Source organism: Pseudophryne corroboree, chromosome 10 (genome assembly GCF_028390025.1).
Source record: "Pseudophryne corroboree isolate aPseCor3 chromosome 10, aPseCor3.hap2, whole genome shotgun sequence".
Taxonomy (NCBI): Eukaryota; Metazoa; Chordata; class Amphibia; order Anura; family Myobatrachidae; genus Pseudophryne; species Pseudophryne corroboree.
The window spans coordinates 224,895,985-224,922,222 of record NC_086453.1 but is presented as its reverse complement, the minus strand read 5'-3'; the positions used below and the strand labels follow the sequence as shown (position 1 = coordinate 224,922,222).

General features: G+C 45.8%; 1 protein-coding gene across 10 annotated transcripts in view; it reads right to left on the bottom strand.

Annotated features, from left to right (window-relative positions):
• The window catches only part of RERE (arginine-glutamic acid dipeptide repeats), a 719,262-nt gene that overhangs the window by 462,328 nt on the left and 230,696 nt on the right, over positions 1–26,238 (bottom strand). The window contains exon 1 of one of the 10 annotated variants that reach the window (XM_063943113.1): positions 21,165–21,525. The exons of 8 other annotated variants lie outside the window; for them this stretch is intronic. The gene's annotated coding sequence lies outside the window, so the exon portion shown is untranslated. Of the gene's footprint in view, positions 1–21,164; positions 21,526–26,238 lie in introns of those variants that run through there. One more of the 10 variants, XM_063943112.1, reaches the window with a different exon arrangement.

The following is a 26,238-nucleotide window of genomic DNA, read 5'->3' as shown; positions in this document are numbered from 1 at the left end:
GATACAGAATAGAATCGCTCCCCCTATGTCTTTAAGGGCTAAATGACCGAACAAGCCCAGATGCATTGCCAGAGATAGGACTGTCACCAACGGACTGCCTCCAGTACCAGAGAAGAGGAGAGCACAAAGAGCTTTCTACAATTACCAGTGATTTTCTTACCATGGAGACTGAGATCTGGCCAGCCCTGCGAATAAGGTTTAAAAGGAAAAATTGTATTTCACCAGTTTTAAGCTGGTCACCCGTCTCTAATGGAAGTCAGTCACAGACAGATTTCTTCCCCCGCAACAACAGGTCTCCTGCACCTCCCTGTCCCAAATCTCCTCTCGCCATGTACAGTAGCAAATCTGTAATCAGGAGATTAACTCCGCTTATTCATGTGTGAAAGAAAAGGCTTGATCTTTCCCTTACACTCTACATGAGGCAAACTGGGACGGCATATTCTCCCTAATACCCAGCAACTGCTGTTTATTTCTCTCCAATTCCCGTTTCTCCTCACACCCCTCCTGTCCACAGTGTGGCACCAGAATTACTTGGCAGCTGAAAGTCAGAGTCCTATGAAAAGAATGACCCTTTGAACTTGGCTCTTGGACTGAACTACAAGCTTTGTGCTTTGATGTGATATTAAAAACGCCACTCAAAAGTGTAAACGGATACAGCAGTTTAGTAATCCGTCAATTCCTGAAGCTCTAGCAGGCAAACGCTGCTTGGGACAGCATCCTTACAAAGATGGCTGCTCACCAGACACAGATACGTAACACGGATACCAATGGCTTCCGTTTTACTAGAGAAACCTATGAGGGATGATTCACATTTAGTTGCAGTCATGATGACCTCAGAAATAGCATCAAAGGGCTAACCCTAGAGAGACCTGAAAATGGAGGCAGACTGGGGAATGTAGACAAGCACACTCCATTTTCCAGGTTCTAACCCACATGCCAGATATTCGATTAAATTATTGGGGGGGGGGGGGGAGAAGGGGGTGCTAGATGGGGGCAAGAGAAATGAGGGGAGTAGCACGAGAGGCAGAATGTAACGGGATCCTGTCTTTAGGTCGGTAGTAAGTAGGTCGACATGGTTTTGGTCGACCACTATTGTTCGGCAGTAAATAGGTCGACACGAGTTTTTCACATTTTTTTTCCAGTTTTTGAATTTTTTCATACTTTACAATTGGGAACGGTAACCTGTGCCGAGCGCACTAATTGGGGTTCCCGGTCACTGTACGGAGAAAACGACACCAAAAAACCCATCAAAAACTCATGACAACCTAGACCATGTCGATCTCAAGACCCTATCGACCTAGCATCCCTGTCGACCTACTTACGGTCGACCCCAAACATTGTCGACCTACTTACTGTCGACCTTACATACCACACCCGAACGCAACATGCCAATTTGTTACATGTACACTGTCATTTTCTGAGTACTGATTACATTACGCGTGGTCAGGAAAAATACAGGGGGGGGGAAATCTCACCACCACCAAATACTAAGGGGCCCTACACACTGGCCGACCCGCCGCCGAGCTGCCAGACGGCGGATACGGCCGACGAGCGACCCGGCAGCGGGGGGGCAGTGACGGGGTGAGTGAAGTTCCTTCACTCCCCCCGTCACGCGGCTCCATAGTACTGCAGGCAAACATGGATGAGATCGTCCATATTGGCCTGCATGCACAGCCGACGGGGGACCAGCGATGAACGAGCGCGGGACCGCGCATCGTTCATCGCTGGAGCCTCCACACGTAAAGATATGAACGAGTTCTCGTTCATTTATGAACGAGATCGTTCATATCTTTCAAAAAATCGGCCAGTGTGTAGGGCCTATAACAGGCTTCTTATTGAAAGATAGTTGAAATTATTGAAAGAGAATTACTCCTTAACACTGAAATGTTTCAAACATACCTAGGATTTTATATGTACACTGAGAAAAGCACTGGCCTGACAAGTACTGTATTTTCCAACAGAATATACATTTAATACATGCAGAGAGAGCACTTCACCATTTCCCTGTACAGTCACTTCCCAGTAATGAAGCCAACACCTTCTTACACCCGGACCTACAACTTTAAGATGAATTTAAAGCTGATTTCCAAAACAATAAGTAACTAATTAGTAATAAATAATTAGTTATATGTCTAGATCTGGGTAACTGGAAGTACAGACTTGTCACTAGTCCCTTTAATTACCCGTTTTCTAGTTCTGCAGTAGTTCTGTCATTTTGTTTGCCTTATTAATGTGTATAAAGCACATTCTTTGGTGCTCTACACTTTCCGAAGTATAATAATGCAAGCGTGTTTAAACCAGTCTTCACTGAATAGCATAATGCTCAATTAGCCGTGTCATGTAATAGGGCAAATCACATGCACTTTAATTAACCCTAGTGTTGGCAGCAGACGATTGGCTGTATTTGGGGTGTAATACCAAACAATGGAGAGACACACATGCAGAGAGCATGTGACCATTTGCTTGAGAGCACTTCACAATTGGTCCATCCATGACAAAATTAATCTCCGTCCCCCCCATTGGTGTCAGAGTTCAACACTATCTAGCTGGACTAAAAATAGAGGGAAGGCTGCAAAAACAGGAAACATTAGGAATAGATGTAGTGATCTCTCTCGATGCACATTCCAGGGTCCACCAGACATTGCCATGGTGTAAGGATTTATGAAAAAGATTAGTGTTTGTGTGTCACCTCACCTCCCCCCTTCCCCAGTACAGCTCCCTCTACAGCATGGGGACTTCCCATGGTCTTTTAAAAATGGTTAAAGTTTATTACTCCATACCAACTTTGAACCTGCTGGTTAAAACTACAAATGTCACCCTTGTCCCAAAGACTGCAGAACAAAAGCGTTCTAAAGCTGCTGAATCCATTTCAACATAACCCCGTCCTCCAGACAGGCGCACAATACTTTGTTCTACACACTGAAATAGTAGAGAAGCTTTTCTCTTGTTGCTATCTGCTGATCACATGCAAATGCCTTCAGGCACCAGGCTGCTGAAGCACCAGTCACCAAACAGCAAAGTTTTTCCAGGCCTTTGTGTTTCTGTAACCTGGTAAATAATGATTATGTTTAATGAGCAGCAAAGACTGATGTTAGAGGTATTGAATAGTGGCACTCAGGCTCCACAGCCCTGTATAAACAATCCACTCCTGCCTGCTCTACTACTCAGCCAGACTGTTCAAGGATTCAAAACAAAAGAAAAACAGGATTCCAAGCTTAACTACTACTGAGTTACTGAGAGAAGCCAATTTATAAAACAAACGATTGTTAGTCAGCCATGGTGCAGCCTGGGTGGTACACAGGGCCTAATTCAGCATGGAACGCTGCTGCTGCGTTTAAGGGGCGCTGCAGTGGCATGGGTTTGGTGCGGTCTGGATAACGTAGGCATGCCCGGATCGTTTCGAGGCGGGCCGCTGCGTGACACCACGGGCAGCCACAGTAACCCGAAACATGGCAGGTAGCCATCCGCCTTAGAAGCTAGGCTGCGTAGGCAGAGGGCTACCCTAAACATGCAAAAGCATTGCAGTCGTGCGTTGCTTTCGCATGTGTGTGTGGGGGGGGGGTCGCCTGATCCGGCATGTGTGGCGGACTATATAGGCATTAAACATTTTTTTTTATTTTTAGTCAATCAACCTATAGACCAGTGTTTCCCAACCACTGGTCCCCATGGCATACTAGCAGTCAAAGTTTTAGTGATATCCATGCTTAAACATAAATGACTAAATTAATATAACAGAGGTACTATTTAAAAGGGGGTACACACGGGGAGATGTGTGCTGAGCGATCTAGCACAGACCGCTCAGCACACAGCGCAATGTGTGCTGCGTGAGGGGGGAGAGAATGCTCACTTCACACAGCGGTGAAGTGAGCGATGTACTAGATTGTGCCTGCATGCAGACCAATCTAGTACCAGCGATAGCGACGCGGGCCCGCGCATTACTATCGCTGTGGGGCATACACACTGAGAGATCCGTGCATAACTTCTAAGCAATCTAGTCAGATTGCTTAGAAATCAAGCAAGGATCTCTCCGTGTGTACCCCCTTAAGTCACCTGTACTTAATTATGGCTATCCATAAAACCTGGACTGTTGGTGTGCCTTGAGGCCCATGGTTGGGAACCCCTGGAGTACACTCACCAGGATGTTTTGTAACCATAAAAGCATACGGCAAGTACCGCAAACCTCAGTAACGTCACTTGTACTCTTATAAAACGGCACATATTCTGATCATGTTAGTGAAATCATTCAAATAACAAGTCCAGTGTGTAAATGCCAGCCAGCTTTATTTAAACTTCCAAACCAATTAGAATAAAAAATAGTGTGTGTATTTTCATATAAAAGGTACCAAAGCAAGATAGAAAAAAAAAAAACAATTTCAAACAAATCTAGAACACAAAGTAAGGGCAGTATAATTTCATAAACAGGGAACCACAAGATCTAACAGCGCTGAAAGGATGCTACTCTGTAGACAGGATGCACATTTCAGCGTGAGACTGTTTTGACATATGAAAGTCATCACATAACCACTTTCTCAAAGCGGTTTTTATCCAGACAATAATCACAAAATTGTTAGTTGTTACAGTTGACTAGCAGTGCTGATGAAGGACTATAAAAGTGCTATGCTTCATAACTTTCCCACAATTCACCACCACCAACTGAACTCAAAAACAATGAGATAAAACCACAATACAAACATTTTTTTTCCCCTGGACACTCCGTATAGCCATCTCAACTGAAGTCACTGGAAAACCGCTATACTCCCATCACTGAAACAGAACCGCCTCTTGGGTCGCCTTACGCCATCGCCAGCTTTACTCATATGCCACCAAGTGTCTGGGGTCTGGTCCTACATACCATTTCATTAACAGATCAATAAATAACCCCTAAAGGAGACTTTATTATACGTACACCACACTACTATAAATGACAAAACTATCTTTGCCCAGATAATACACAGCTTTGTAGGATCACAATGACCCATGCCACAAAAAAAGCAGTAAAAATGTACCTAGTTGTTAAATATTTAACGACAAAGCCAAATAGAAAATATTTATGCAGGGGGGCGTGGCCTGGCTAGCAGTGGAGACAGAAGCACCTCACATGAGCTCCTGCTACCCAAGGGATAAAAACTCAAATTTACCCCCCTAATAGTGTCCCGGTGCCACCTCCACATACCTTGCTGCCTCTGCTTTCGGTGGCCTGCAACGGGGAAGCGAGCTGCGGAGTCGGGAGGCGGCCTTGGCTGTCTCTGCGGACTGCGGCCTTCCCCTCCTGGTGAAGCCGGGGCCTTGATTTTGGCGCCTTGCGGGGCTGGGCTCCGGAGCTGTCAGCGGGAGCCGGGAATCCTCCTTCAGCCCTTCTGGATCACCTGTGCCTGGCTGCGGTGACCTCGTCCCCCCCCCCGTGGGCCCCCTCAGCGGAGCTGTGTGGCCGACGAGCCGGGCCTGCGACCTCCGTCTACCTCCGGCCGCCGAGGCCTACTACGCGCCCTGCAGCCGGGGCCTGGAGTTTGGGGATACCCGGCCGGGAGCTCCGGGACCGGAGCGCGGCCGCACCGGAACCCCCAGGACCTCGGACCTTCCTCCCCTGGCTTGGCTGAGCACCCCCTGACACCTGGAGAGAGCCTCAGCACCTCCATCAGCCCCACAGGAGATATTTGAGGAGTGTAAGCTGCCCTGTGTGTGCTGCGGCGGCCATCTTGGATCCCTGGGACATATGCTGGAGGGAGCTGTGCACATCTAAGGGAAGCCCTGAAAGGCTGTATAACACGTCCAGCGGGCTGACTTACCTTCAATGTCCAGTCCACTTGGAGGGTGGTGAGTACCTGTTGCTGCCACAGCAATCATTCCCGATCTGCACCCCTGCCCCATAGAATCCTGTGACACGAGCCCGGAACCTCCATTTTGCTTTCTGGCATCCAGCCAGGGTGAAGATAAATTGCATTATACCACACACTCCTCACCCTTGCAGGCTTACAGATTCTGCCCGCACTGCCGCCCGCAGTGGCGACAACCATGAAAGAGCTTTAATATCCACGGGGTGTGCCAGGGCCACGGGATGAAGGGTTAAGCCGCAACCTACTCCGACATCAGAGCTGACGCCTGGGAGAGCCCCGGCCCCGACGCTATGACACTCGGATCTATATGTTCCCGACCCATTCTCAAGATGAGTTAACGCAGGATAATAAAGTGCCATAACTAAGCAGTTCAAATCTATTTATAACGTTCTGGCACACTGTCCCCAACTCAACGGCTAGGACACCTGAAGTTGACAAATTTATCCCCCTCGGGAGGCCGCTACGGTGAGCTGCTTGATTTACAATAACAGAAATCAGGAACACGAAATAATCTTGAATACCGATCACCTTCTACGAACCTGATAAGACACCCTCCTCCACCCCCCGACCTTCCTGGGGCTTTCATTATTCACTACACCAGCCGCATAGGAGAACGGTGCGAAGCTAAAACAGACAGCAGCCTGACCTCCCCGGACTATCCGCTTAATGTACGGACCCTGAACTGTGTCCCCTCGTCAACAATTTTTTCATCCCCTTTTCTTTTTCACCTCCACCGTTATCCTCCCCCCCCCTTTTTTTGTACATATATGCCACTATGTCCAAAAATAAAAAAGCAACACAAGTCCCGACTAACTTCTTTGGCTCAAAATCTAAGGGCCCGCAGAACCCCAACATGTCCGCAGGCTCCCCCCCCTCTCCGTGCTCATCGGAAATAGGTATCGACCCTCAGATACAAGCGGTCATGTCGAGCCTACTGGAGGGGGTACAATCTGCGTTCAAACAGGAACTCTCGAACGCCATAGCCGACTTTAAATCGGACCTTACAGCCCTCGGCAATCGAACGGACACATTGGAAACTAAGACAGACGATCTCTGTCGCTCCCAACACCGACTTGACAGTGAGCTCACCAGATTGCACAAAGAAATGGAGATCCTCAAAGAACGACAAGAGGACCAAGAAAATCGCTCGCGTAGAAATAACCTACGCATACGCGGCATCCCAGAATCGGTCCTCGGAACATCGCTGCCGGCATTTCTGAGAGATTTCTTCACGCACATAACACCAGACCTCACAGACGAAGAATGCCTCTGCGACAGGGCACATAGAGCACTCCGTGCAAAACCGTCTCCTGCCCAACCACCCAGGGATGTTATTATCCGTTTCCATTATTTCCGTTCGAAAGAGAAAATTCTGTCCTCCATTCGAGACTCATCGGAGACTCTGTTTAAGGGTATGCAACTGCAGATTTATCAGGACCTGGCCCCCTCCACGATCCAGAAACGGCGGGACCTCCAGCCGGTCACCCGGATCCTGCGCCAGCATCAGATCAGATACAGATGGGGATTCCCTTTTCAACTCCACGTCTCGGTCAATAACCTTGTCCACTCAGTCAAGACCCTAAACCAGGGACAGGAACTACTGGCAAAGTTAGATCTCCTCCCAGCATCATCCGTAGTAGATACGGCGACTTCTTCATCGAAATCACCGCACCCTCTGCCACCCCTTCCCGACTGGACGAGGGTGACCCGACAGCGTAACGTGGACAAAGACCCTCCCTGACTTGGGGAGCCCCCCTCTGTGGATCATATACGTAATGTTGGCGCAACATTTACGCGCATCGAACTGAGCCAGAGTCGTGGATGATCCGACCTCCATCCTTATGCCAGTATCGTAACTATCCTCTGTTATTGCTGTTATAGTTAAGCCATACTTGCTTGCACCCCTGTGGTTCCCCCCCCCCCCCCCCCTGAATTTTTTTTTTTTTTGTCTTTTGCCTCTCCCTCCCTCCCTCTTCTCTCCCCCTTCCCCAACCCCCTCCTTCTCCCCCCTTCCCCCTCCCCATTTCGAATTTACGTTTGAATTTCTTGTTGTCTGGACACAGTTCTCACTGTCCTATACTGTAATATGTCCGATATAGTTAAAAAGGCCGATCCCAACCCTTGTGGCCCGGGCACCCTAGGCCCTCCCACATGGTACCCTGGTTACCCCCCCATAATCCTTCATTGTTGCTTACAATGTTACTGTTGCAATGCTTTCTCCCTGGCGGTCCCCGAATGGGACCCACAACTTTAGGGATGTCTCCCCGTTTGGGGTGTTTCTTTTTCCTCTCTATTTTCCTCTCTCTCTCCCTCTTCTGGCGACCCCTGCCTGACCTTCCCGCTCCTTTTCTTGCTTGGCCCGGAGGGGTGGCCCTCTTCTGGCGCGGGCGGTATGTTACTGGACCTTTAGGGCAATATGTCATACTCCCCCACGTAAATAGCCATGTCCCTTAAAATATTCTCGGCCAATGTAAATGGCCTAAACTCCCCTAGGAAACGCACCGTGTTCCTGAGCGCCTGCAGACGTGAGAAAGTCGACATAGCATTCCTCCAGGAAACGCATCTCACCGGTCCCCATACCCAGCTTAAGGGCAAATGGTTCTCCCAGTCCTACTTTGCTTCGGCAGACTGTAAAAAACGGGGTGTGGCCATATTAGTCCGCCGTAACATCCCGTTTATTCACTCTAGGACAGTGACAGACTTATCACGGGAAGCACAGGGAAGCATTATCATGGGTGGCGATTTTAACACCATAATCGACCCCTTGCTAGATAGATCTGGCCCCCCCCCTCATGCTTCTATAACGACCCTTCCTCGGGCCTCCCGCACACTTATCGCCATCATGAAACACCATGGCCTCTGTGACACTTGGCGTTCCCAACACCCTCACACCAAAGATTTCACGCATTTTTCAGCCCCACACCATCACTACTCCAGGATCGATATGATCCACATCTCCTCTGCCCTCGTGCCACTGATTTCGGACACGGGCATTACACCTCTGTCATGGACAGACCACGCTAGGGTCTATCTCCTCATAGACATATACCGCGTGCCGCATAAGAGATACAAATGGCGTCTGGACGACTCGCTTTTACAACACCCCTCAGCATTAGAGGAAACCAGACTAGCAATCACACACTACTTCACCGAAAACACATCTCCCGATATCTCGCTTAATGTTCTCTGGGAAGCCCACAAAGCTACGATTCGCGGAGCCTTATTGGCAAAATCGTCAGCTCTTAAGAAAAAAGCTGCGCAGGAGATATCCTCCCTCGAAGCAGAAATAGCCACCCTTCTATCCAAACATAAAAGCATCCCCCAACCCTTCCCTGCTCACTCAGATAGATTCCCTTCGGGGACAACTTAACACCCTCCTTTCCAAACGCGCGGCATTGATCCTCCGGAAACTGCAACAACGCTTCTATGATAAAATGGATAAAATTGATTCCCTACTGGCCAACAAACTACGTCGCAAGCAAGCGTTGGGTGCAATAGATAAATTGTATTCGTCGCGAAGGGGAACCTATACATATGACCCTGAAGTGATGGCCGAAGATTTCCGTTTGTTTTATAGCTCCCTTTATAACCTACCTGACCCATCCCAGCAGTCTCCTGAAGAGACTGGGGGAGTGCGCTCATACTTGTCTGATACCCCCCTCCCAACCCTATCGGATTCTCAGTTGGAAGCCCTTAATTGTCGGATCTCGGAGGAGGAGACATTAGCCGCCATACGATCTATGCGCTCGTCGGCCGCCCCAGGCCCGGATGGTTTCACAGCCCAATATTATAAACTCTTCGCGAAGGAGCTGACCCCACACCTAACCTCCCTATTTAACGGTGTTCTTAAGGGAGCCTCCTTCCTGCCAGAGACCACCCGAGCCGATATAGTGGTAATCCCAAAGCCCGACAAAGACCCGACTAGCTGCCTGAACTACAGACCGATTTCATTATTGAATGTCGACCTGAAGATATACGCAAAAATATTAGCCAATCGCCTGGGGCCTTTGATGCCCGGTCTGGTCCATCCGGACCAGGTCGGCTTCATCCCTGGACGCCAGGCACCTGATAACACTAGAAGGGCCATAGATCTAATATATTCGATTCAAAAAAAGAAATCTCCCTCTCTCATCCTGGCTCTCGATGCGGAAAAGGCCTTCGACCGTATATCGTGGTCTTTTGCCTTTGCAGTCCTTGACAAACTGGGATTCTCCGGATAATTTTTGGAAGGGATCAAAGCACTTTACCGCTCCCCATCGGCCCAGGTTATGGTTAATGGTGTCTCCTCCTCCAGTTTTGAGATTGCCAACGGTACCAGGCAGGGATGCCCCCTTTCCCCTTTAATCTTCGCGCTAGTCATGGAGCCCCTAGCAGCAAGAATCCGCAACAACAATTCTATTCGTGGAATATCCACAGGCCTATCCGAACATAAGATAGCGTTATATGCCGACGATGTCCTGATCTCCCTCACAGACCCAGCCCAATCTCTCCCCGCCCTCTTATCCGAGATCACCTCATACTCCCAGTTCTCTGGATATAAAATAAATGTCAACAAAACAGAGGTCCTTAACTTTTATATCCCAGCAACTCTCAAACAGGACCTCCAGAACACCCTCCCATGTAACTGGTACACAAAGAAAATCAAATACCTCGGTGTGTACCTGACCCACCATCACCACCAACTTTTCCAAGCAAATTATCCCAGTTTATTGCAGACAATCAAGGAGGATTTGGTGGAATGGTCCAGCTACTTTATATCATGGATAGGCAGAATTAACTCCGTCAAGATGAGCGTACTCCCCCGACTTCTGTATTTATTTCAGACCCTCCCGATTTACGTCCCTACCTACGTGTTCAAGAACCCTGCAACGCCAATCCTCCCTTTTTATCTGGAACCATAAGCGTCCCCGCGTTAGACTTAAATTGCTTCAACGCCCCTCCAGAGGCGGAGGCCTGGGTATTCCGGACTTTAAGAAATATTTCTATGCTGCACAACTCGCTCAATGCGCACAATGGTGCAACGAGGGAGGGACACGAAAGGTCTGGGTGGGGATAGAGGCAGAGGAGACGGGCCTAGCTACATTATCCTCCCTATTGTGGCTTCCCCGGAACCAGCGCCCGCGCGCGGCCCTCTCGCACCCCGTAGTAAGCCGCTCATTAGCGACATGGGATCTAACAAATCGACGGTTCAGTTTAGCCCCATACCCATCCCCACTAATTCCGTTATTTCACAACCCAGCCTTTCCTCCAGGCATGGGCAAAGCCTCGCATACATTTTGGCGCTCGAGTGGTATATTATACGTTAACGATATCACCTCCAATGCTACTTTCCCACAATTCACGGATATCCGTGAAGGAACAGCAATCCCCTCTTCGGACTTCTTCCGCTACCTACAAATCAGACACTTCCACTCCACCATTAACCACCACCCTCCTCCACAGACATTTATCCCCCTTCGAATACATTTGCTGGAAACGCACCAACACCAAGGGCCTCATATCAGATATTCACATCTTACTCGACGACTACCCCAACACATCCCAAGCCCCTCACGAAGCGGCATGGGAAAAGGAACTAGGAGTAACCATAGACAATAAAGACTGGGTAGATATAAGGGACAATGCGGCCTCCAGCTCTATCTGTGTGAAAATTAAAGAAAACATCTATAAACTACTCTACCGCTGGTACTATGTCCCGGCCCGTCTACACACTATGTTCCCCAACACCCCAGATGGTTGCTGGAGGGGTTGCACGGACAGTGGCTCTTTCTTACACATATGGTGGGCCTGCCCCAAAATTCATAAAATATGGGGTGAACTCATTATATTGCTTTCGCGCTTATTTGACATCTCTATCCCCCCTGACCCCCAATACTTCTTGCTCCCCATGTCTCTTCCAACCCTCAATAGACACCAAAACAAACTATTTCGACATGTAGTTTCGGCAATGACTTGCCAAATTGCCACAGACTGGAAGAGCCTGACCCCCTCACCAATGCCGGTGATAATCTCCCGGATATGGTATGTCCACAAAATGGAATTTATGACCGCAGTCATACGTAACACCTCGAAACAATTTGACAAAGTATGGTCCCCGTGGCTAAACTTACAACAAGCCCCCTCCCCATTTGTAGCCTGACACGGTACTCCACGGTCCGGCCCACCTCCTGCCCCGGAGGGCCACCCCTCCACCCCCCTCTACTCCCCCTCCTTCTCTCTCCGACTGGAGGCTCTCAGCCTCACCTGCTTTTCTGTCCCCTTTTACTCGATCTCTGAGTAGTCTTTTCTTCTCATTGCCTCCGCTGACTCTCTATGACGGAAGGCCAATCCGTCGCCGAGAGTTTCCCACCGCATACATCTTAACTTTACTCTTTTAAAATAAGGGGAAAACAAAAACAAAAAAAGGATCAATTATTTTGTTGTTGTAACAATTCATTGTAACTATATTTGTTCTTCAAACACCCAAATTGTCCGGGTGCTCTGTAACCAATGTAATCTTATTGTGATCCACCCAATAAATTGTGTTTAAAAAAAAAAAAAAAAAAATATTTATGCAACTTAAAAAAAAAAAAAAAAACCTCAGCCCAGGATGACTGGTTCTACTTGAATTCCCACAGAAACATTGACTGACGTTTTATGAGAGCAAGAGACATCCTCAGCAATTCAACCATCCCTGCACTGCAAATTATCACAATAAATAATGAATGAGGGGAAGAAGCTGAATAGTGTGCACAATCTAGGATCATAAATATAAATTCAATGCAGTAAGCTCTGCTGAAAGTAAATACATGGTCATTTCCTGTGCGATGCAAAGTGCATCCCTACCCCCCACACACTTTCAGATTGTAGCATATTAATTCACTATGTACTAGTGACATCACTGAAGCCATATTGGCTGCTGCTATTTATTTATAACACGGATTATGCAGCGATTTCCAGAGACGGTTTAAACATTCACGTCCGTTTCATGAATATTGGTTCAACCCATTTAAAACTATTAATAGTGGTTCTTGTTCAAACCCAACTTTTATCATTTATTTGCATTTTTTCAGTACAAATCACGTCCATTTCATACGCATTCAATAAGGTTGTCATTTACCAGTCATCTTGCAGGCTGATAGAGTGTCAGTGTTACACCCCTCCAAACTACATACAAAAAATGGATACTCCATTTCAGCACCCTGCAATATTCTGTATTGTCAGGATTCATTGTTACCTTTACGTTGGTCTGGAAAACTTGTTTTGAGTCACAAGATGTGAACAAGAGACATGTAATCAATGCGTCCAAAGCCAGCGTTTGAAACTTCATTTACAAAATGGACGGGATTAAAGGTGTAATCAGAATATCCCTGTTTATATAATTACTACAATGTCAGAGCAGCGCAGGGAAGTTTCCATGCCTTTTTAGGATGGACTGAATGTAGACGTGAGAGCAATAACAGTCGGCCCTGCTTGTTCTAACACTCTCCTAGCAGAAGCCCATTTATCACATTACTACTGAAAAACTTTATGTATTATTACACTAGTGCAGCAGTGAAAGTTCATATTTATGTTGTATTGTGATTACTTAACCGAGTCCAGATTTATGCTTTATATTCAGAAATGTTTTCTGTTCTACTTTCAGGGAGCAATGTGTAGCTTTTATAAGAATTCAGTTTTTTAGAGGGTTATTCAAGGTAATATTAATTGTATACTTTCATTACTGGCAAGTTTATTTATTCTGATACATTACCAGTTTGTTAAAGAAATGATTTAATATTTGTCACCTTTTCATCAGTTTCCCTTTTATGAATTAGTTGCCAATGACAATTCATGCAAATGACTGCTGAAAAATTCAGCATGCATCCTACTGCCTACATGCAGATCTATAGCGTGTTATCAAATCGTAAAGCAAACAATTGCTCATTTGATGTTCTAATCTAGATAGTAAAGACTTGATGGGCCAAAGAGTTACCCAAGCAAACAACCAATGGCACAGCAGATGTGACAGTACAATTCCCAGCATGCTCTGCACATACTGGATAGCTCAGCGTCAAATTCCAAATAAAATCTCTGGACACGACAGAAAGGAAGGATTTAGAAACATGCTGTACAGTATGTCATCATTGCACCCACAAAGTGTCATATGGAAAACATACATACAGAAGCAGCATTAAGGACCATGAAAGATTCTTTGGCCTATTTCAAAGAAATGCTATTACAGTCTGCAGAGACCTCAAATAATACACTCATCCTCCAAGTGAAAGGAAAGCGGTATTATTGATGCTTTAGAGAAATTGCCAGTGTACTAATGTCAGCCTTCCCACTCAGATACAAGTGTCACCGTGCTAACAGGCAAGCATTGTTACGGCATCTCAGACTATACATGTGTCTGATCCCTCTTGAATAGGTGTCAGTCTAACACAATGCACTTCATAATTGAACAACCAGTGAAAAGGGACTAGATCCAGCCAATAATACGCTTTCATAAAGTACACATACACAGAGTATACTGTTTCACGTTCTGAACACAACTGAACTAAATGTTACATTGCACACACATTCTTTTATATGTAAATAACCACAGAACATCAGCTTTATGTAGAGAAGTCTTCACTTACACAACTCATTTTATTATCGGTTTTTAATTACATGGGGTGGAAAAACATGATATTTTCCCATTACTAATGCTGTCTGAGATTATGGCAGGATTACATTTAAGAACAAGAATTTGCAGCCGTTTGCTTAATACAACAATATTTACACAATGATCCTGTAGATCAAAAGTCAACTGCTTGCATTAGCTTGTTGGTGTGTGCCAACAAGCTGTAACGGTCAGCTTTGCACAGTGGCGCCTACGCAAAGAGAGAACCAGCAACACAGATTCTAATACATGCAAAAATACTAGCACACAAACATATTGCATATTACTATCAGGTACAGAATCAATCCATGTACATGCAGTACGGATGGTGTAATGGTTAGCATTACTGCCTCACAGGACTGAGGTCATGAGTTCAAGTTCCACCAAGGCCCTAACTGTGTGGAGTTTGTATATTCTCCCCTTGCTTGCGTGAGTTTCCTCGGGGTACATCAGTTTCCTCCCACGAATCAAAATATACTGGTAGGTTAATTGGCTCCCAACAAAAAATTAACCCTAGAGTGTGTGTGTGTGTGTGTGTGTGTGTGTGTGTGTGTGTGTGTGTGTGTGTGTGTGTGTGTGTGTGTGTGTGTGTGTGTGTGTGCGCGCATGTAGATTGGCCAAATGTTTCTTATCTGCCATCAAATTCTATGTTTCTATGCAGTGCAGATAAGAGTTTATTATCCCTTCTGAGCATAGAAGAGAACAGAGGGGGGGAAAAACTCAGTTAGCTAAAGTAAAAACCATTGTACTGCCATCTTGTGATCCAATAGTGTATGAATTAATTTCATTGCCCATTTGCAGCCCACCCACCATCAGGTTATGCAAAATGTGTGTGTAAAAGTGTGACTGCAAAACTATTTCCTGGTGGAAGGGTTGTTTTTTAATTGATGAAATGATGCACGCAACACAACTTGGAAGAAGCTGATGAGTCCTATTGATTAATACACATTTACAAGCTGTAAATGCCTGTGGAACGTGTCAAGCGTGCAAGTGATGTATCACTGAATATTGTACAAAGTGCAGACACAGCAATGACAAGCTACAATTAAAATGAAACACAATCTGGGGGGGGGGGGGGGGAGCAAAGATATAACGCTGCTGTGTACACAGACTAAACGTTATCTGCCATAGCTGGCCTAATAGGACACAACACAACTTGTGGTCATGGGACTACAAAGCAATAAACAGCCCAAAACCCAGTTGAATTCCCCTATTTTTCCTTCTAACTTCAATTTACTGTTCAATATATTAGTGTTAATATAGAAAGCATAGGAAACAGTGGAACAATACAAAGAGTTAGTGGGCAGACAGCAATGTTTGGAAATAGTGGATTATGCCCCCTGCCCTAAATAGTTGCCTTGGGATCCAAACCACAGGTGGTACTAAAGTGTAGATGAAGAAGGGAAGATACTCAATGGGTAACAAAAAAAACTGAAAAAGAAAAGAACCAGACATTGAAAGAAATGGTCATTCTCAACTCTTATTACTTTACGTGCACTAATTGGGGAGTTTAATGGATAAATCATATTTCCCCTCTAAAGCAATGAAAGATTAGTCCTATTAATGGTATTATTAGCTGTATATAGTAATTCGGTTTAATCAGTCTGTATTATTAAGTAGATGTTTTCATAACACGCACAACTATTGATGATACAGTGAAAGAATGCAGGCATTCCAGAAATATACCTCAAGAGAAATAAAAGCCACTTTAAACAAACGTTTTGCTGGAAAGGAATATTGCAGACTAAGTTCAGTAAGTAACTCCCTTTATAGTAATGCTTTGTTTAAAGGGAAAATGCTGGGTGAAAAGGGGTCTTTACTGAAGCTGTGATGCAATATAATCTCCTCAATGGATAGCAGTGCCCTTAAGAAGGGAGAAAGGGGTAAGGAACAATTTCTTATCATACAATGGCCAACCCTGAAGTTAAATGCTAAACCAGTCCAAGGCACACAGCAGGAGGTGGGACGAGTGCATAATGACAACAGTCTATAGCGTTTTGCATTTCAACGGACAAACACATTTTATTCATAACTCTGACCGATAATGCACAAGACATAATATGGATACGCATTTGCCAGGAAAACTGATTAAAACGGATGTATTCAGCGATAGTCACACATGTTATTGAGCTGCAATAGCTGATGCATCACTTTGAACAGCCACAAGGAAGGCATGAGCAAAAAAAAAAAAAAAAATGGTGTAATGCTAGTCCGTTTTATCGTACAGGCAGATCAAATAACATTTCATGTGCTGCCTGCCAAGGACCCAGTTGGCCAAAACACAATAGTACTCGTGTGTTCCAGGCTCCAGCGTAACTTCCAATGGAATTTCCATTTAAAAAAATAGCATTTTAGACAATGAAAACTCAGGAGGCTGATAAATAGATTTTACCCAATCTACTGCATACAGCCATTTTCTTACAAGATGAAGCTTACAGCTTGCAGTGTTAAGGGGAACATTTTCCTTCTGTGGGTGCTGTGTTCACGTACAGAGTATCTGCACTATTTTAAAATGCTATCAGGCAGGTGGGGAATGCTTTCTTGAATTGTGCCTTTCTCTATAAACTCTGAAGGAGATAATGGCAGTGTCCCTGGGGAAGGCAGTTTCAATTCTCAGTGATAGCAGTAGTTGATGTGGGTTCAAGTCCCCAAAAGGTCTTCATCCACTGGGCTTAGAAAAATACAAATAAGTGATGCCTCCCAGAAGGGGAAAGGGTTATGACTGTGTGTCAAGATAATAAATAGCAATTTAGTTCATAGTTCAAATGACCTAGCCAAGAGGTTCTCACAACACCCTAACAGTCCAGGTTTTAAGGCTATCCATGGCTGAGCACAGATGGTTAAAAAAAATTGATTGGTGTATTAAGTCACCCATGCCCAAGGTCAATTATCCTTAAAGCTTGGACCATTAAGGTGCCTTGGGACTGCGTTTGGGAACGTTTGACCTAGCAATTAGTTGCACTTCCTTCAAAACACTTGCTAATAAGGGTTAATTTGGAACTAAATTATCATTGTTAAATTTACATGGTGCCATCATATTGCACAGCATGTTACTCATCCATAACAGTTCTTGTCCGCTGTACAAAACACACACACGTACATTCACTATAGTGTTCACGCTAGGCTGTTTTAGTAGGGTGCCGCGCCCTGCCCGATTTTTTAAAGGCAAAATCCGCCCTTCCCCTTTTTGCGGTGCCCTGCTAGAACAGCCGCCCGCTTCCTGCCCTCCCAGCATGTAAAGATGCCGTGCATCCATTCACGCTATGGGAGAGAGCTGGGGGAAGCCCAGCACTGACGGAGGTGCTGGGCACGCCCCCAACAGTGATGTCGCCGGCCACAGACGCCCCCTCTACAAACGTCTATGGGACACACCACCCACTAAAATGACGTTTCCGTGGCCACGGCCCCGTTTCTGGCACACGCGCAGGTATGCCCCCGGAGTCCAGCGCCCTGCCCTATTTCATTTCTAGAAGGAACACTACACTAGGTACCATTTTGTCAACAGCTAATTAATCTACCTCTGTTTTTGGACTGTGAAGTGCTAAATATAGAAGGAAACCCATGCAAACATGGGGACAACATACAAACTCCTCACAGATAGCGCTCTACTAACCACTGTGACAGGAGCAAAAACAATTCAGGCATCCTGGCTATGACTATTAGGGAAAATTCCTGGCAACCATAGTTTCATTTGTTATGCTGGACATGCCTGGCAAAGTGATGCTACTAGGGGGTAATTCAAAGTTGATTACAGCAGCAAATTTGTTAGCAGTTGGGCAAAATCATGTGCACTGCAGGGGGGGGGATATAACATGTGCAGACGGAGTTAGATTTGGGTGGGATATTTTGTTTCTGTGCAGGGTAAATACTGGCTGCTTTATTTTTACACTGCAATTTAGATTTCAGATTGAACACACCCCACCCAAATCCAACTCTCTCTGCACATGTTATATCTGCCCCCCCTGCAGTGCACATGGTTTTGCCCAACTGCTAACAAATTTGCTGCTGCGATCAACTCTGAATTACCCCCCCACACACACAGTCCTTTTAAATTCTGCCTCCGATTGCAAAAAAGAATAAACTATATTTTTAGCAAAGTATTTAAAAAAACAAAAACACAAGACAAAATCGTAAGGAAGACAACACAGAGTGGGGCAGAATTAAGGGGTGTACACATGGAGAGATCCGTGCTTAAATCTAAGCAATCTGACCAGATTGCTCAGAAGTTAAGCACGGATCTCTCATGTGTATGCCCACCAGCGATAGCGATGCGTGGGGCGCCGGTGGTAGATTGAGCCTGCATGCAGGCTCAATCTAGCAGGTCGCTCACTTCAGCGCTGCGTGAAGTGAGCGCCCCCCCTCGCTCAGTACACATCGCGCTGTGTTGAGCGGGGGGAGAGATGTGTGCTGCGCGCTCTGTTATAGATCGCTCAGCACACATCTTTAGGTGTGTACCCCCATTTACACTGTGGAAGATGTGCTCAACCAACGTAAGGACACTGCCAGAAGATTCTTAAGTACAATAAAACGCCACACCATAAAATACACCACTGTCCATAAAAATTTCTCTAACACTAAGAAGATGATTCAGTTCTTTTAACGGGTGCTCAAAGTAATGGGCGCCCGTCGGAGCAATTCAATTGTTACTCCGATCGGGCACCTATCCCTTTTCACATGACCAAATAGACTGGGCTTAGCTGTGTATAGAGACTAAACCCATCTAAAGTTCTGGTTAGGATGCCCAAATCATAGACTTTTTGCACATTACATTACTTCTAGCACTAGTTAACGCTGCTTTCTGCTCACACCCTCAGCAAGATACAAGCAGAAATCATGGGCATAACATGGGAGCAATTGAATTACTAAGGGCACTGCATATAAGAGCTACTGGGCACGAGAAACAATTAAATTCCCCCCCCCCCCCCCCCCCAAGTGATGTCTTCAGCGCCCTGTTATTGTAAAACCTGTAATCCAACGCTTGTTGGTTCAGCCCACAAGAGTACAACACTAAGGGGCAGAGTCGGTTACGCGCAGGTTGCAGGCAGCAGCTCATGCTGTGCACATTAGTGCAATAACGGTAGTCTCCATTTCCTCTCACACCTCCATAGGCTCAGGCATAAATCAGCTAGAGGGTAACTCAATCACCCTTATGCGGAGATGCCCAATTAATTTCAAGACCTTAACAAATGAACCCTAATGTTGTAGAGCGGTAGGGAATTTAGACCGTAAACTGTGAACAATGTATAGGGGTCAATATTCTGTGGAGCGCTGCATACATGAAGGCGCAATGCAAACTTTGTATTTGTAAAAAAAAAAAAAGTACGGTACTTTGGCATCTTGCATACAGTTTGGCAAGTTGTGTATTTTTATTGGACATGCAACAAAATATTTATCAAGCGCAGAAAAAAACCCCACTGTACTCACTTAAAGTTCTACCCTGCTAGAACAGCCCAAGTGATCACAGGGAACGGAATATTTAGGAATTTGGACACACTGACTTCTTATATGGTTAGTCTAAATATTATTAAAATAAATAGGGTAGCAGAGCAAGTGAGAAATCTGGAAACACTCTACATACATTAGTAGGCTTGGAAGGAGGATAATGTTACAGTCTTTATGGCCTTAAATCCCGTTAACGGTTAAGTTACCAAAAGGGAAAGAAAAAAAAATGATGCACACAGCTAAGAGCAGTGATTTATGAGACAATCCAAGAAGCTTAAACAATTTATGACTGTCAACTGCCATCAACTCTGGAGCTGCTTCACTTTTATTTCCAGTTAGGAAGGATGTGATAAAATGGACAGGCAACCAGTTTCCAGGTTACTCTCTGGATTTCAAATACACCCCCAACCCAGAAAAGCACATGAGGTTGAAAAGCCAAGCAGACATTACAGTGTGCTGTGAATGAGTGAAGCCACATGTGTTCCAGAGGCCAAAAATCTCCTAGCTAAGAAAAAAAAAAAGAAAAAGTGTAGTTGGTTTTCTCAACAAATAGAAAGTGGTCAGACGAGTCCGTCACTGCAGCTGAGAACATGGCCTGAGTCAACATCACAGAATAACACCAATACTGCTCCAATTAAATATGAATAGCATTCCAAGGTACACTTCAAGGCTCCAGCCATTAGGAGAGGGTAAGAGAGGACATGGGAGGCACACAGCTAGACCCAAGTCCAAACAACTATTCAGGGCTGGCACATGCAGCGGCCAAAAATATCTCCAGCTGCAGCACATTGCAAATATATATATATATATATATATATATATATATATATATATATATATATATATATATATAAATAAATATATTCCTCTGTGCATGTTTACAGCGGGTAGTCAGATGGATTAAAGACTCAAGCCTCAGTCACACACCATGGACAGCAAAGCAGCTTCCAAACTTTAACCCTTTGGTTTCAGGCATTGTTTGGGGTGTCCAGCAACACAGCAATGTCCTTCCTATAATACAGAGAACACGCTTCTACTGCTGCCGACAACTACTTGTGACCCTACAGAGCTCTGTGGGAAGCAGTAGATGAGGGTGCAGTGATAAGGAGAGCAGTGCTGCGAAAAGAGGGGTGGCTCAGAGGTAATTAGCAGCTTATGGATGTCACCCCCAGCACGCACACCAGTGGAGGAGAGGGAAGGGGACAGCAGCAGCTGCTGGTGTGTAACACAAACACACATACACGGGGGAGGGAGGGGGTGCTCACCACTTGCCTGCGAGCCGAGCAGCGTCCAACCTGCGGAGTGCAACGGAGGAGTCCCGGGGCTACGGCCAGGGCCTGGCTGCTCCCCATGGAGTGGGATTAGGGGGATCCAGAGGGCAGACGGATCCAAACTGTGCGGTGCGGTCAGGACAGATATACCACAGTGGGGAGGACGGGGCAGATACAGTGGGGAGGAAGGGGCAGATAAACCGGGGAGAGGGGTGGAGGGGATGCATCCGAACAATAGATACCCGGTGTACAGACGGCAGGTTCCCCGGTTGCCCCACATGCACGCTGCTCCCACTCCCCTCCTCCTCAGCTGCTCAGCAGCCACTTCCACATGCCTGATCCAGACTCTGTGCACCAGACACCGGGGGGAGGGGACAGAGATCAGCCCCTTCCAGCCCTCCTTCTCCTCTCCTAACCACATGCGGCAGCCAGGAAGACCCGGACTGGATCCATGCTGCCCCCTCCCTCTGCGATGCATGGGCACCTAGCCCCACGCATGGACATTGGAGGCTATTTGCACCGGGCAGGACAGAGTGATTGCCCGGTGCAGGTATTGTAATGACACACACATTAGGCATGAGCACATTGCAGGCGTTTCAGCGTCACTCCAACCCCAAGGGAGGCCCTGAGCACAGATGATTTATAATGCCCCCTCAGGTGCCCCTGCACAAGCAATGCTGATATCGATATAACAATGAGTACATCACTTCAACGTGAATTAAAGTATTCGTTGTAGATTACAGTGGTTATTAGAAGTCAACACTGATATCATGCTTCTATAGTCAAATTATACTAGAAAAAAAACACATGGTTGCATTTTTTTTTTTTATAAACCGATAACTTCTTTCCACCTCCAAGACTTTGCATGTGCTGCTCCATATCTCTGGAATTGTCTACCTATCAGACTCTCCACAAAACTCCGCAAGTTCCATGTTCACTGCCTACCCACCTTGGGGTGGCTATCAGGCTGTTCAAAACCAACAATGGTCTCCTTATATAAAAGTTTTACCATCGATGGCAGAGCTTCAATTGGTCTCCTGCCATCGATGGTAGCTGTGCCCCTCCCTCCTACATTGCTGCAGAGATGGTGCAGGGCTGCTTACAGACAGCTGAGCCTGCCTAATCAGCTATAGAGCAAGGTATGCTATCAGCATCCCAGCACACTGTATGGGCTACATTCAATTGTTTTATCGCACTTGGGCGCCCGAGGGAGCAATTCAATTTTTGCTCCTGTCGGGAGCGAACAGCTGCCAGTGCTGGCATTTCAACTCGCCCCACCCGCAGGAGGCGAGCTGAAATGTGCAAAGTCACCCATTTGGGCGCCTAAATGATATTTTTTTTCGCCTCACATCCATTAGTTAGTCGGGTCTAACCGCTTTACACAAAACCCTGTCTTTTTAAGTGCGATGTGCGTAACAAAAACTACATATATATATATCTTTCCCCGATTTCCCGTCACTTTAGTCAACTGAATCTCGCCCATACAGTGTGCTGGGATGCAGATGGCCTGCCTTGCTCTATAGTATAGATGACTTGTCAGACTCAGCTGTTAGCAGCCCTGCACTGCCACCTGCTCTTACACACATACAGTGTGCCATGATGCCGACCTAGACTCCTTTCCCACCCCAAGTCAGAACTAACTTTAGAGCAAAGCTGCCCAGCAGTAAAGGCCATCTTCCTGTGCATGTGTGAATCACCAATGGTTTAAACCATCGATTAAACAGGGCCAAATAGTTTGTTACACCATCGATGGTAACCAATGATAGAGGGTGCGCCGATGGCCATCCCTAGTGTTACCCCTGTCTGTCTGCCCCTCCCATTTAGAATGTAAGCTCTCACGAGCAGGGCCCTCTCCCCTCGTGCTTTTTCTTTCTGCCAGCCTGATGCTTACTTCAGTGTCCTATCACCTTCCTGATGCAGCAATGTTTATATACCATGTACTTGTCCTGCATGGTCTTGTATTAAAGTCCTTGTTTGGGATGCAGTCAAGATCCTGCCAGACGGAATCCCGGCGGTCGAAATACCGACGCCAGAATCCCGACCGGTACAATCCCGACATATTCTCCCTCCGTGGGTATCCACGACATCCATAGAGGGAGAATAAATTAGTGTGCCGAGCGTAGCGAGGCACCGTGCCCGCAGCGTGGCGAGCGAAGCGAGCCCGCAAGGGTCTGCGTTCCACTCGCCACCCCTGTCGGGATTGTGTGGTCGGGATTCCGGCTTCGGTATTTCGACAGCCGGGATCCCGTCCAGCGGGATTTAGTACTGACCCCCCTTGTTTTCTTCATTTGCTTATGTACTTTGTTAGGTGCTCCAGAATCCTTGTGGCACCATATAAAGAATAATAAGAGCAGACACATTTTGTGCATCCCATGTTATACTTTACCTTCAAATTAGCAAAAAAAAAAATGTCTAACAATCTGCACAAACAAAACAAAATAAAGCCTTTGCTAAATAGTAACAATCATAATTGGACAATACTTCTGAAAAGGTTTCATTAATTATCACCTACATGTTCTATGCCAGGACTGATCTGGGGAAGGTGTCAAAGCCGAAAAATATTGCAGTACACACATCACGTACAAACTACACACAGATCGCCTCCGTGCGTGTACTTGTTCTGCCGTGCGTGCGCATATTCACAATTTGCGTACGGTCGCTCCCGCGGTCCTACGCATTAGCGCGTGGTATGAGTATTTACGGTAGAGTTTGTGGACGCATGGAAAAAGCCATCAAAACACATTACATATTTAATCCAAATAGTGCACAATGAACAGTTTAAATGGTATCAGAACAAAGGGATTCACCTTCACAGGATAGGAGGGGACAGAACAAGGTTATAAGGTGGTGTTTGGTATCCAGCTGTAGGGTATTTTAAGGGTAATATTCCGTTGTTGGTTTGCAGTAGATCGCACGTTCCTGCGAATAGTTATGTGCAGGAGCAGAATATAAATATAAACTGTATTTACTGTACATTTGGTATGCGGCGGGAACCCAGAGGAGACCACCCACAAGTGCATCTGGAACAGACATCGCCCACCTATTCAAACCAACCTATGACCTCTCCTGTACTGTAAATGACAATCCCTGTGTCCAATGGACAGAGAGATTACAGTATCCATTGTGTTAAGCTTTGGAAGATTGTATAAAAGGAGCCAGCTGCAGGCCTGGTCACACAAGACTCTAAAAGTTATCTATCTAGATGACTGAGGACCAGACTGGATAGCGCGGCGAAAACCAAACACGTATGTACCATTGACTGTAGCCATTATTCTTTTGTATTGTATTACTTTGTTATTGTAACCCCCTTTCAGCAATAATATGATGTGGTGTCGGAACTCGGCATTTTAAATACAATCTGGTGTCGTGTTTTCCTTTCCCTGCTAAGGTTTAAAGTGTATTACTATCGCATGCATAGCTGTTAAGGGTTCACGGTGTATCTTTGGGTGTGTACGCGCTGAGTGTACTTTCTACAGCCAGTGCGGCGTTTGAACGCAAAGTACGCACACGGTACGGGGCTCTGTACGCTAATGGTGTAATAAGTACGTAGGTTGAGGATTAAGTATAACGGCCGCAGCAGCTCCATTTAAAGTGTATGAAATGTCTTTTTAAAGTGTTGCTTTTAGTCCTGTATGTAAATCAGCATTTACAAAGGACAAGCGGCTTCTAGGGGGGGGGGGGTTGTTCCCACTGATTAGCCCTCCTCTCTCTTTTCACATTAGTGCAGGGATAGATGTTTCCTAGACAGTATATATTTTAGATATTTATGGATTATTTTACAAATCAGTATTAACAGTGATCCTGCTGCAGCATTATAGGTGACACTTACAAATTAATTCTCAAAAGCCTTCAAAACATGCTTCTCCAACATGATACACTCGGTGGCCATGTTCCCTAGTACAGTCTGTGTTACAGTTGCTGCCAGCAATCTCATGGCATCAGCCATTTAATATGATCCTGTTCAATGAAACTTTCCTCCTTGCTTCTCTAAAGGAGGCAATAGAAAATGCAGCCGAGTGGAAATCTTTTACTGCTCCTTATGGACAAGGTGTAACCACAGAGAAATGCTCCAGCTGCCTTTTCATTGCCCCCACAGAACAGGGTCTCTGAATTTCATGAATCTCTTGCTTCAATCGCTGAGGCTCTGCTAAGGACACACAGGGCCAGCATCGCATTACACATATTCACAAATGCTCCTTTCTGCGTTGAGGCCGTAAGAATACTGAATAAATTGTGCTAAGAAAATAAACCCGCCACCCTCCATCTTGTATAATCAACACAAAATGCCTACATAGATTATATGCACAGGCAGCAGCCACCTACATTTGTACCACCCTGACTTTCTATAGCAACGCTAACAGTAGCTTGGTATTGTTCAATGATAAATAAGGAGAGGAGAGTAGAATACACCAGGTGACAACATTACACAATAAAAAGCCACAGTCTAAGCGTTCTTATCAGTGCAAACAGGAAGCAACCGTTCACAATGTCACTGGTAACAAAGCCGAGATTGCACAGCCTTCCAGTCATGGACACGAGAATGGTTTATATGGTCATGTACAGTATAATATTACCAGCCTCACTACTTACCTAAACGACAAATAATTTCCAACTGATCACATCAGAACCCTGGCAGGCTCATGATGCATAAGCCACATGCACACATACCAGTGTGTACAAATCGCTCAGTCCCTGTTGCAATGCAGGTTTCTTTTATCAGTTCCAGCTCTTCCTGGATATAGCTCAGGAGACTTCTGAGTGACCTCTATTTATCAAAAAATCATGACCATTGACAGAGGAGACAAGGGATGTAGATACATATAGAGCCTTGTGCTGTCTACAGGCCTGTACATGCTGCTACGTAAGACATCCGTTTTCAATATGCAATTCACGCGGCATTGATTTAAGAAAGTCCATACAAACAATACTTGTGCAGGCATTTTACCTCAGTAGTTTGTGAGCCGCCCTAAGTGGAGCCTTGCAAAGTTGTAACCTACCCTCGACCCCAGTGGACTCCTCTTATAATGTCCAGCAGCATCATACCGTTAAAAATCCTTCATGTTTTTGG